Raw genomic sequence first — 7,183 nt, 5'->3', positions numbered from 1 at the left:
TTTGATTAATTTGAACATCATTATACTAATTAATGACACATATATATTAGTTTTTGTTAGGTAAGAAAATGTTTAATTGACATGTTACTTGGATTAGAGATTGAGTAGCTTAAGAGCATTTAGAGGAGGAAAAAACAAGGCAAAGATGGTGATAATGACCAAAATTAGAAAGTTGAGGGACCACAAATGTAAAGTGCAAGGTTTATATATAGTATAGGTTGGGTGACTTTTCATAACTTGATTGGTCTTTTACACTTTGTTGGGAGGGTTATTACCTATTGTTTCATAATGTTTCGTATCGTACTATATTGTGTTGTATTGTGTCGTATTATATTGTTTTAATGAATACAACACTTAGATAGACTGTATCGTTCTTCGTTGTTACAGATTGCCACACATTCATAATTTGAATGATAAACCTATAAGAAAACTAGGGTACGAGGTAAAACTATTATGAATAGTTAGGGTAAAGGTCAAAACAGAATTATTAAATAATAAATAAAGACAAAATGAGAATAAAATATTAAGGTAACGATGCGATCACACCAAATTGGTTGTTATGGGTCTTTTAGCTTTCATTGTACCTGATGATGGATTTAAACAATACAATATAATACTAACATTTAAGTAACAATCAAAATAAAAATTATACTTAAATTAACAATACAATACAATACAATACAATACAATATAACGGGTAACAACCATCCAAACAAGGTGTAATTAGCAGATATTATATTTTCTTTTGAGGGGCTTGATGTTTACCATGCAACTAATTCACTTCTTTAACTTCTTTTTTTTTGGGCCATGATATAAATGAGAACTTTTAGATCTTTGCTTCTAAGTTAATATATTATCCCATCTTTAGATAACAGTCCATTGGATAGATAAGTAACTTATAGGGACCTTTACATAATTCACAAAGCATCATGCGTTAGTGGGATTTGAGGAAGGGTCATACCTCAAGGAATGTGATGTAAATTTACCCTAATATAAGTATTAGTTGTTGTTTCTGACGCTCGAACTCGTGACTTATAAGTCATATGGAAACAACTTTACTATTACTCCAAGGCTCCCCTTTTATGAGCAAATGTATAATAAATGTCACCTATTGGTTCTCATTACAAAAAAAGGGCAAATTACAGAAATCACATACTTTTAAGGCAAAGTTACAATTATCCCTTAAAAGTTTATAATTGCAGTAATCCCTCAAACGGATACAATAATATAAGCGTTGATACATTAATCTGATGCGTGATATACATTAATCGTTAAGTAAGATACATTACATTTTATACATGATACACTAATCTGATGCGCGAGATACACTAATCTGATGCGCGAGATACACTAATCTGATGCGTGAAAATGAGGAATTTTGGAGATTTGTAAAACTTATAGGGGATAATGGTAATAAGTAAACTAAAAGGTGGATTTCTGTAATTAATCCAAAAAAAAAATGCAACTTACATGAGGGTATGTTTCAAGATTATTAAATTAAGTGATTTTTGGAAACACATGGAACTTAATGGTTTTTTGAACTCAGAATATCTTCATGCAAGATTTCTATTTTAAAAAATAGCAAGTAACAAAAATTTGTTAAATTCTATTAACTCAAATTATAACCTAACCATCTATGGATCAACCCATACTGGCTGAGTTGGTTTGAACATCATAACTATATTTTGAATTACTAATTCTTATACTACATGTTAATTCAAAAAAGTTCACAGTAAAAAATTTATTTTAGTCTTTATAAATTTTAGCTAATATGCAGCACATAACCAATGAATAATCATTGTACGATATGTATGTAATCAATGTATATACAATATACATTTGTTATCCAACTGTTATACGTAGAATATACATAACGAAGAGTACAATACATTACAAATAGAAATTTTTAATTGATTGGATAAAAATCATAAGATATTAAAATGGATTTATAGAGGAATTAAGCATTTTAACAGGGAAGGTCACATCAAATATCACATATGTCAAGAACAAGATTAACTAAAGACATTCTCTTTGCTTTATGGCCTTTTTGTAGTTCTTCAGGATAGCCAGTGATTTGGGCCCAAAGCAATGCCACTAAAGTACATATTTATGTCACACAAAGGTCTGGCCTCTATTATATGTTGGCCCTCATAAAACTTGATATGTCCTAAAAAAGTAGTAATATTAAAAAATATATTTGGAAATTGAATTATATTTGGATATGAATTTATCTTGAAAAACAATTAAATTTTTGTTGAGCTCTAGATTAGTGGGCAATAAGATCCTTGGTCTCTTTATATGGTTTTGATAAAAATAAAAATTGTGAGCTAATTATTGAGGTTGAGTTAGAACTTGTTTGAATGGGCTTATAGCCATAAGTTAGAGATTCTAATTTACTACTTTGACATATTTTTGTCCTTTTGTCTAAAAAGCGGTGTGGGGGAGTGTTGATTCTCACATCGGTGGATGGTGGGCATTAGAGTCTCGGGGCAATCCTCTCCTCATGAACTAGCTTTTGAGTATGAGCTAGGCTCAAAATTCATTTCCTTACATGGTATTAGAGTCAAGTCCAATCCAATTCATTATTTCACCCGATGTTGGGCTCCAATCTTATATTGTCCATGTTTAAGATGTTTAATCCTATGTGTGGGAGAGTGTTAAGTCCCACATCAATGGACATTGGGGTCCGTGGTCTCCTAATATGGTGTTTAACAATCTTTACCTTATGAGCTAGCTTTTAAGATTGAGTTAGACTCAAGATTCATTTCTTTTTTTTAACCAAATTTTGGGATTTTTTTAAAAAATCACTTGAAAGACTGATCTAAACTATATTATTTTTTTTCAAATTTAAAACTCATCATATTTTTTTCCTTTTGAAAAAGTCACTCCAATATATAATCAAACACTATTTTGATATGGACAAACATGAGCAAAGATTCCATTATTATTTGAGAAGAAGAAAAAAGAAGGAATTTTGAGAATTCATGTAATTGATGTACTTTTAAATTAATCATTTCACATAATTAATAATGAAGTAAAAAAACATAATTGGACAACGACCTGTAAAATGTTTGAGATTTGAATTTGTGATATGATGTTTCGTTGAGGTAGCTATAAAATATCAATATTAGGCTTGTTTGAATTATTATTTTTTGTTGCAGATAATATTATTATGCTCAAAATTTTAAAAAAATCTATCAAATCGTAGATATAACCTTAAAATTTTAAAAACACATCAAGTTAAATATTAAAACCTTAAAAATATTAAACTCATAAAATTTGTATTTCTTATTCGCCTATAATGTGCCATGACTTTTTACTTCTTAGCAATTGAACTATCCATTTGAAGACCATATATTTAATATTAGCATATCGTGATTAGTGATACTATTCAATAATCAATATCTAAATCTACAACTTGATGAACAATTTTTTTTATTAGATTATTACCTATTGCATAGATTATATATGAACATATTTTTCTATAATAAAATGTCATTTTTAAATTATTATTTTTATATACAGTCCAATATTCATCAAAGTTGTAGCAATTTGTTTAGTCTATAAGTCAGTATGAGATTTATCAATCTTTTATGCTCTCAATGAACTTTCATGTTTCTACTGCTTGATTAACAATATTGTACGTAACAAAGACTTGGTCCAATTTATTAGATTATTACCTATTGCATAGATTATATATGAACATATTTTTCTATAATAAAATGTCATTTTTAATTTTATTTTTTTTATATACAGTTCAATATTCATCAAAGTTATAGCAATTTGTTTAGTGTATAAGTCAGTGTGAGATTTATCAATCTTGTGTGTTCTCAATAAACTTTCATGTTTCTAGTACTTGATTAACATTTTGTAATTGTTCTCAAAATTGTAAAATGCAATTATATGTAACTTGATAATTATTTTGAAATCTCAAAATGGATTTGTGGCTACATTATGTAACTTTTCTAACTAATAAAGCTTTCGAAAAATTCTTTAATTTGTAGTAATGAAATTGTTGAAATCAATTTTAAATTTTCTTTTGGCTAAATTATAAAAATTCTTGTTACTTATAATGTTTATGGCAGTTAGAGCTGTCAATATGGCTGACCCACTCCATCCGGGGTAGCTCATACATGCTTTGAAATTTGATGGGTCAGGCTGGGCTAACCCATTTTTGATGTGGGCTAGAAAATGGTCGGCCCAACCCACAAGTACTTGGGCTACGGGCTTGCCGGGCCAGCCCTCTTTACGTAAAAATATATTTTTTTATAATTTTTTAAATTAAATTATAATTTAAAAATATTATCATAAATATCGACAAGATAATATTACATGGTGTTAGTGTTTCTACTTGTTAATCAAATCCACAAATAAAATTATCATTATAATATTTATTAAGTTTGATTTCAAGTAAAAGCATAAATAGCTAAATAAAAATATAAACCAAATTATTTTCCAATGATCATAATAAAACACAAAAAACTATGACAATATTCCATAGGCTATGGCCTATGTAGTGATTCCTAGAAAATTTAGGGAATTTTTATTTTACGTAATACGTATTTTATAAACATAATTTGTATTTAAATTGTAATATTTCAAACTTTAAACTGATTTTGAGTTTAGACTCTTGTTATTTTTAATACTCTATTTTATTTTTTATTTTTTAATTAATTTTTATTTGGCCCACGGGCTGGCCCTATCCATATTTCTCAAGCCCCACAAATCGGCAGACTTATTCAGGCCGGGCTAAAAAGCTCTTTTCTTAAATGGGCTCCAAGAATCGTAACCCAACCCTATCAAATCTCGGGTTAGGCTAGGTCGACCCAACGGGCCTAGGCTCTAATGGTAGTATTCTTTAATCCTTAATTTATAGCAATGAATATTTGTAGTAATGGCTAAATCAATATATAATTACCAAAAATATGGCAATAGATTCTCACCTTTCATAGCAAATTAAAAAATATTTACTTCAATTTATGTATTTTACGGAAAAAGGAATGAATTCTTAGCCTCGAGCAAAAATATTTGTGGCAAATACTTTAGTTTTATAGCTAAAGATTTTTTAACTTGTAGGCCGTAGCTAAATACAAGTATTGTAATGACAAATTTAAAATATAAAATAGCCACAAATTTTGAATTTTAATAGCAAATAAATCAAGTCTTTTGCCACAATAGAGTACATTGTGTCTACAATATAAAATTACTATAGATTTTATTAGTTGTGGCAAAAGAGTAAAATTATTTTCTACATGTATATATTTTGTAGCAAGAATTTTTTATTATCACATCTACAACACAATTTTTTTTGTAACTATAAGCATTAGTCCTTAGCCACAGACCATGTAAAGTCTATAGCTAACTTTTAGCCATGCTGCATCTTGCTACAAATGCCACAAAAAAAATTATGTGACTAAAATGTTTGACTACGAAAAATTTCACGTTTAGCTACAATGCATTTGATAGCTTTAAGTGCATGTAGTGAACTCAGAATAATATGATTCGTTTAACTTATTCAAACATATCATACTTTTACTACAGATCAATATGAATTGATCCACTAGAAAACATGTAAAAAGATAAATTAAACCTTTTTTCGTTTAAATATGTTAGTTATAATTATAATAAATAATTTTATTTTTTTTATAATTGAACAAATTATAAGAAAATAATAAATTAAATTTGATTAAAGTTGGATATCTTGGGAGATGACGTATCATTTAGTCAATTTTAACGTAATTCATTTCAGCTGAAGTAAAATTAATAATTTATTCATTTATATTAATTTAGCTCATTTTGACTTGTTCATTTAACACTTACAAACAACTTTTAATCATTTGATGTTATTTCATATGTGTATGTTTTCAAAAGCAGAACTTGGATGCACGTGTGATCAATTGTGACCATAAACCTAATATTCTAGCAACATGTTAGTTTATTTATAATATTCTAGCAACATGTTAGTTTATTTATACCTTATTCTTGCTAGGATGAAATATTGAATTAAGTAGTTTGTGAATGAGATCATGAGAATCCATTGGGATGGTACAATAATCAATTGAGTAGGGACTAAGGTTTTCAAACTCTCTAGAGCCCAGTTAATTAATGTAATTATAAGTGCCACCACAAATTTAATTAAATAATTTAGTATAAAGACTTTAGGAGTAGAGAAATTAAAAACACAAGTTTTGTGCCAAAGTAAAAGTTGGATGTATAAGTGATTAGTTATATATATTTTTATGTGAAGACATCAAATATTTGTATGAGAGACTAACTGTATGTAAAGGATATGTAAAATATATGTAAAAATGACGATCTCCAACGAAGCAATGTCAATTTTTCAATGGTCAACTATTTTAGCGACGACAAACGAGTGAGGTTGGGGAGGAGTAGTAATTCCAATTTTTAAATACATAGATACATATATATGCTATATACTAACATAATTTTATTATATTTTATAATTATGTAAAAATATCATTGTAAAAGGTAATAAGGAGCAAAACCACTACATTAAGTAATTTGATCTAGTTATAAAAATTAGTTACTCATAATCCGAAAAAATTGAGAGATTAACAATGATGTTACATATTGTATTGAAGCAGGATGGATGAAATGGGAGCTCGCTTCCGGTGTCTTGTGTGATAAGAATGTACAATCTAACATTAAAAATGTAAGTTTTATAAAGTGATGGTCATATCAATTACTTTTATGGTTCGAAGTGGGCCAGTCAAGAAATCACATATTCAGGAGATGAAAATAGTGAAAATAAAGATGTTGAGATGGATGCGTGGACATATTAGAAAAAATAAGATTAGGAACGAAGCTACCCGAGACAAGATGAGAGCGATCTTCGTGGTTGACAAGATGAGGGAGACGAGTTTGAGATGGTCTGGGGGAAGAGAAGATGCATACATTGCTTAGTGAAAAAGAGTGAGAGGTTGATTATACTGGGTTGTAAGAAGAGGTAAAAATAGATTGAAGACTTATAGTGGAGATGTGTTCAAACACAACGGATGCTCATTTGCAACTTACCAAACAGATGAACCTAGATATGAAAATACAAAGGTCGAATATTAGAATAAAAGATTAGTAAGTTGAGCATTGGTCTCGTTCTTTTTTCAATATTATTATCACTACTCTCATATTATCTTATTCCTCAATTTTAGTAACCATTCAAATG

Source organism: Solanum verrucosum, unplaced genomic scaffold (genome assembly GCF_900185275.1).
Source record: "Solanum verrucosum unplaced genomic scaffold, falcon-dt-bn FXZP01000154.1, whole genome shotgun sequence".
In the NCBI taxonomy this organism is placed as follows: domain Eukaryota; kingdom Viridiplantae; phylum Streptophyta; class Magnoliopsida; order Solanales; family Solanaceae; genus Solanum; species Solanum verrucosum.
This window is presented reverse-complemented; position numbering follows the sequence as displayed.